Genomic DNA, 7,008 nt, shown 5'->3' with positions numbered 1-7,008 from the left:
AGATTATTTTAGGGCCAATATTCATTTTAAAATCCTGCTTGTTTAAAAGCTGAGGGCAACATGGAATAGCAAAGTTGAATGATCTTTTTGTAGTTTGAAATCTAGCCAGGGTAATTATTAAAAAGTAACCAGTTAAATGAACCTAAAGCAAGCCGGCTAGAAGTCTGCAGAACATGGTGATTTGTGTAATATTTTCTTCTTACTGCCAAGTAGAAGCCTTCTTACATTAACTAAATGTTAGATGATATAGTTGAGAAAACTGTGGGCTTCTTAAATATACTAGACACTTCAATTTCCAACTTTCTCTACAACAGAAGTAAGTTATTCATAAAAACTACTTTTTCATTATATATTCATTCTGATCCGAATTTCATTATGACATAAAAATTACATAGAGTAAAATACTTATTCACATGAATATATACTCTATATCTCTCTGAGGATATTATTTTGAAATTATTATTTATCACATATTTAATAGGAGAATAATCTTTTTTCATTTGAATGTTTAAAGATGCCTAATAAATTTTGGAATAATGTATTAAATTTTTTCTGTTAAAATAAATAAATAAAATAAATTCTGTCATCCCACTTTTTTACTTATAATAAATAATGATAAAAATATTAACAGTTATAATATTCTAATGTTTAAAGATTGTTAAATGTATACTATGAGTCAGGCCCAGTGCTTACTGCTCATAGGCACCATCTCATTGAGTCATTATATTTCCTGTATTAGGAAGGTATTATTGACCTAATTTTATAGATGAAGAAACTAAACTTAGGCTAATACACAGGTCTCTTTGATTCCAAAGCTAATACAGTTGAGCCTTGAATAACATGTGGAGTTAACGGAACCAACCCCTATGCAGCCAAAAATCCAAGTATAACTACCAATTTTAACCACAGATCAAAAATAGTTGACCCTTGAACAACATAGGTTTAAAATGCATAGGTCCATTTATATTCAAATTTTTGGAACTGTGCAATTCAAACTCATATTGTTCGAGGGTCATCTGTACTCTTAACCATACTGTATTCTGTCTCTGAGAATAAATAAAAGCTGATATATTGATTTTTAAACTTTATAGATAACTATTTCTTATTTAAATTTCATCACATGGACAGGTAAAGAAAGAAAAGTGTAAGTCAAATTTATCAAATCTATCACTTGTCAAAGGCTCCAATAAATGTTCAGTGCAGAGAAAAGATTGAAGTTAAAATGAATTTCTGGCATTATCTGAAGTTCACCATTTTCTGTCCCATCTCTGTCCAATAGAAACTTTAAAAGCTGACTTTATGATTTCTTCTTATCCCTGCTCTTTCTTCCAAGATAGCCCTTATTTCCCTACTTTCTTGCTTCCTCTTCAGTGTCTAGTGGCCTAATCTAATCCCTTATAGTCCAATGATTCCTAAGTATAATGAAAGGAACTGTGTTAATCCAATCAGTTACCATGACTAGGTCTATTGAGTTCCATTTAGAAATTAATTATTGCTTGGATAAAATCATAATCATCTTTAATGACCTTTACCCACCCTTACTTCCCTTTTACCCTTCACCTTGACTTTTAATTATATTACCATTATTATTGCTGCTGCTGCTGTTGCTGCAATTATTATTATTGTTCATGTGTCTTAATTAAGGCTTTCATTTTTTTACCATTTAACCAGATATGTCTACCTTGCTGATATTTACCCACCATATGCTTCTTCCTTGTTAGTCTTAATAGAGATATCAAAGACTCCAATCTCATCCCAAATTAATTTTACTTCCTCTGGGATACTTAAAAGTTTTAGGTTTCTATAAAAGCACCTGCTATAAATTTACTTATTTTTTTTCTATTCTGCAGTTTTTTATGTCATTTGCTAATCAAAATGGTAAGAATAAAGTATATATAATCCCCATGCCCATGTTATTTGCATGATATTCAATTTTAAGTTTTCTGGTCTTATTATCATTTCATTATTCAAAGTAACTATTTCTCTTTCCTCAGATTGAATCAACTTACAATTTAATAGTATTTTTAATGGTTTTAGAAACTTCCTTAGATAAATTATATAAATTATGGTCTAGTTTTTGGAAGTAAGAATTCTGAAGATAACCCCTCTAAACACTGGCATATAATACTATAGGAAATAGAGATCAGTGTAGCCAGGCAACAATTTCAAAATCATCACATGGTCAAGCAGTAAGGTGAATATGAAAAATGCAGGCAGAGGTTCTATAGAACCTCTCTGGAGAGGATGTCTTAATATATTAGCATTACAAAAATGTCTCCGGCTCCCCAAACTTAAATACGTAATTTGTGAATAATATTATGGGTTTGCAGCTGGCAGAGAAGTGTGATATATTGTTAATGCTTTTTGCAAATGTTAGACTGGATATCTATCAAGACTCTATTGTCTCTGATGGCTTTCATATATAGCACAATCCAAAAAATACTTCAATCTCCTGCTAAACTAGAGATTTTAGTGTTCTGCAGATCATTAGAATTTTTATTACATCTAAATAATAAAAGCTATTATTAGGATCAATTTATAGCTATAGAATTTGCAATTTTAGGATTTTCTCTGTGGATTTGGCTTGTACTTCTGGAATCTAAGCTTTCATTTTGGAAAAAAAATACAATAACTTTTTGTAGCTTTCTTGGCAACGTTTAAATACTGTGCTAGAAAGCTAAGCATATCAGTTCCCAATTAACATTCTCAATCCAAACTCATCTCACTTTTTTCTCAGGTTGAAAGAGATTGGGCTATATTAAAGGGTTATACTTATAAAAATGATTATGAAAATTTCTGCTGTCATCCAGTTTTGTGTGATATCTCTGGGCAATTTCTGATGTTGCTACTGTAGCAACCGTGTGCTTAATGCTTGTCACAGACAGGAGCATTCTGAAATTGTGAGGGAGGAGCCATGATTTATAATGTGCTACAAATTGCTCTCGGCATTAGAATACAAATTCAAATATGATAGTTGATACCAATCTGCAATGTATTTCAGAGTAATCCCAATTGCTTATGAAAATCCCTTGATGGTTTGGGGATACGTTTTGTCTACCAAACAGTCACTCTGACTGCATTGAGAATTCAGACACAATTTTTAAAATACAGAAGGAATTTCAGAGTTGATTAGATTTTTTTAACCCTAAGTGTTCAAAATAGAGACATCTTTCCTTTAAGCTTCAAGACCCTGCAAGACTGCAGTTCAGGTGGCTCTGAGAAAAATTCCTTTCCTGGTAAATGAGACTGGGAATGTCAACTGAGCACAACTTTAAATGATGTGTATGGTTGGCATTTTCCTCCAGGAAGAGAGAATTGGATAAATCTCATCATTTCTTTTCCCGTCGTCTCTATTGAATAAGAATACCTAGTTTGTGCTAACACACACAAACACACATGTAAATCCACAGGCAGCTGTTTTCACAGTAGCTTTTAAAATGCCAGAATGGAAACAAGTGTGCAATATGGCTACTGAACCAATAGAGTTATAATATATTTTGATTACTTGTTTAGACTCCAAAACATCTATGCATTACTTGTTTAAAATTTGAGAATAAACTTTTCATAACCAAATCTCAACTTCAAGTACGTGTATCTAATTTGAGGGAAGAAAAGCAGATAAACACAGCTAGCTAGACTAATCAGTACACTGTCACCAGCAGTGAGAAGGAACACTCCCAAAGGGTTTGCCTTGAGCCATTATTATCTGAATGGAATGGCTAGCAAGAAGACATTGAGGGTTGAGAAACAAAGAGGCAGATTTTTTTTGTGGCAATGATCACGGTCTTTGCCCTTAATAAGCCCCAAGATAATTCCTCAGCATTAATCCCTAGACTGGGATCATTTGTTATTCATCATGTTATACATGGGCATGAGGTCCGTAGACATTTCTCATGTTGTAAATGAAAGTTTTGTATTAGTTTGCTAGAGATGCCACAGCAAAATATCACAGACTGGGTGGCCTGCACAACAGAAATTGATTTTCTCAGAATTTTGGAGGCTAGAAGTCCAAGATCAAGATGTCAGCAGGTTTGTTCTCTTCTGAGGCCTCTCTCCTTGGTTTGTAGATGACCATCTTCTCCTTGTGTCTTCACATCATCGTCCCTCTATGTATGTCGGTATCCTTATCTTTTCTTACAAAGACAGCAGTCTGATTGAATTAAGGCCCATCCAAATGACCTCATTTTAACATAATTATATCTTTAAAGGCTCTATCTCCACATATAGTCACACTCTGAGGTACTGAAGGTTAGAACTTCAATATATATATATATGTATGTATGTATATTTGGAGAAGACAGAATTCAGTTCATGACAAGACTAAATATTAATTATATTTCTTCTCTACTGAGTTTCCTGATTCCTCATACTTTTGCAACATTAACCAAAAACATGGTGACACCTTTGGTGACACACTTGATATAGCAAGAACATGTTGTTACAGAAGCCAATAGAGGATTTAACACTTCTTGGTTCCATAAAGGGTCTGCTACTGACACTTATCCAATTTTCAGCTACTTTACATTATAAGCTATGAAGGACTGTATTGTAGTTCAAGCTTGGCTTGCTTCTTCCAATAAAATGTGAGTGAAAGTGAGATGTGTCACTTCCAAGCAGAAGCATAAGAGCCATTGCATGGCTCCACTGTGTTTTCCTTAAGCTATAAATTTTCCCAGATATGGCACATAACATAACCAAATTAGCCTTTGCTATTATAATTCACCAAGATTTTTGAATTATTTGTTACCATAGTATGATTTAGCCTAAGCTGAATGATACATCTTGCATTTTTATCCCTGCCTCTGAGGCTCTTGGCCCTCTGTGCTGTTTCATTCATCAGTTGCTAGAAACCCCACTAGCATGTTCCATGCAGACCCATCTGTCCACACTGAGCAGTGTCATAAGTTCACCCTGCCCAAATAAACTTAAATTCCTTGTTTTCTTCAATCAGTAATCAGGAAGATCAACTTGACCAAACTAATACATAGGAAGGTAAGTGTGCGAAAACCTCCATTTCTCAGCTTAACACATAACTTTGCCATGGGAACTTCCAATTTAAAGAGAGATGTATTAATCCACATAAAAGTTCCTTTAATAATGAGATTTCAAAAAAGTTGTTTGGGGAACAGGAAGGACATTCCAACACCTCTAATGTTGCCTTATGAATTTATCAGATACCTCTTCCCGCCACTGTTAGAAAAAACTTTAAAGCATAAATCTTAGTGATTATACTTGAGCTATAACTTGAACCAAATATACCTACAATTACCAAGTGCAGGAACTGGGGAAGGCTCATCACATGTATCATGCTATGTAATCTCTTCAACAGCTTTATACGACAGGTACAACGTATTATTCCCATACTATAGACAAGTAAATTAGTCTCTGGCATATGGTAGGTGAGTGGACGAGCCCATGCTCATAACGACTGAGTTATACAACAGTGACACGAATACACATTATAATCTGAGAATTTAAAGGAAAACAAAGCAACACTATGGATTTTTAAGATATTTCTTCCCTTTTACTATATGTCAGCACTGAGCTGATCAAGAAAGGAAGGTTTCAGCGGTGAGACGCCCAGTCAAAAGAATGCGCAAGGAGTTGACATGAGAGTGAAGCAGCAAGTGCCAACTTTATTGCGGGGAGCACACGCTTCTGCGCTAGGGGACTGCATGGGCTCTTTATATGTCTGAGAACAATAGTGGCATTCTACCACACGTGTGTGATACAATAAGCTGAATCACACTTAGGTAGGTTAGGCCCAAGCGCCCTATTACATTAACGTAACATTCTAAATCCAGAGTCCAATCCCTAGCCGCAACCCTGGATCACAGCCAGACCTGGGACCCACACTATAGGACATATATTTTAATGTTTTGATGGTATTTATGATAATGGATAGAAAGTAGAGTCAGGTATCTCCTGTTAGAATGTCTTAGTAAATTCAAAGCCCAAAGGTGATATAACCCCTCTGCTTCACACACTTGTAAATAATAGATTAAAAAGAAAACATGACAAAAAATACCTAGAGACAAATAAAAAGAAAAATATAACAATATCGAAATCTATGGGATGCAACAAAAGTGATTCTAAGGGGTAAGTTCATAGCAATACATGTCTACTTCAAGAAAAATCTCAAATAAACAATCTAACTTGACAACTAAAGGAACTAGAAGAAAAAGAACAAACAAAGAGCAAGACAATGTGCTGCTGCTGAGGAGTAACAAAAAGACTATGAACCTCTACTTCATGATCTTGACCAATATCTTGTAGTTGCCTTACTTAGAAGTCCTGCTCTAGGAGCTCAAGACATACCATAAGGTGGTAGATGAGAACTACTTTAAGGTTACATATGTTGAGCCATGAAAGACAAAAAGCAGGAAAACAGCAGGCCAAACAGAGATGCGCGGAAAGGTAAGTAGAAGTTCTAGGAGAATTATTTCTACAGTTTTTTGCCTGTTATACAAATTATTTACTCTGAACTTAACACACAAGTAAGTGATGGGTCTCATAACACACACAGACTCTCCATATATTAGAGCCCTTGTACCTTATACCTATGTGTATAAGGTACACACAGATATACAGGACTAGTTTGAATCCTTCCTTGATGAGGAAAAACTATGTCAACAAGATAGCTAGTTGTGAAGGCTGGTGTAATAAGCATTGAAGAAATGCCGCGGTCTTTTCTCACAAAACTGGAGCAGTTTACTATGTTGTTTCCAAGAATTTATGTTCCAGTTCAGAAGAAAATCAATGGATTAAAATTCAGCCTAGAATAATCAAGAAAGATGAGAATGAAGGCACTGAGGAAATAGACAAACATGTTGAACACAGATGTTCACGATCTCCAAGGAGATCACTGAGTCCACAGAGGTCCCCAAGAAGATCAAGAAGTAGAAGCCATTATCGGGAGGGCCATGGGTGTTCTAGTTTTGACCAAGAATTAGAAAGAGAGAAAAAACCTCAACAACTACAGCATGAAGCCAAAGAAAGAGAGAAAAG

At 34.9% G+C, this 7,008-nt stretch overlaps 1 pseudogene; it reads left to right on the top strand.

Moving 5' to 3' along the window:
* The first annotated feature begins 6,626 nt into the window (after positions 1 to 6,626).
* The window catches only part of LOC102880283, a 1,022-nt pseudogene continuing 640 nt past the window's right edge, over positions 6,627 to 7,008 (top strand).

The sequence above is a fragment of the Pteropus alecto genome, unplaced genomic scaffold (assembly GCF_000325575.1).
Source record: "Pteropus alecto unplaced genomic scaffold, ASM32557v1 scaffold146, whole genome shotgun sequence".
NCBI classification, from domain to species: Eukaryota; Metazoa; Chordata; class Mammalia; order Chiroptera; family Pteropodidae; genus Pteropus; species Pteropus alecto.
Note: the sequence above shows the minus strand (reverse complement) of the source record. Positions and strands in the feature narration are given on the sequence as shown.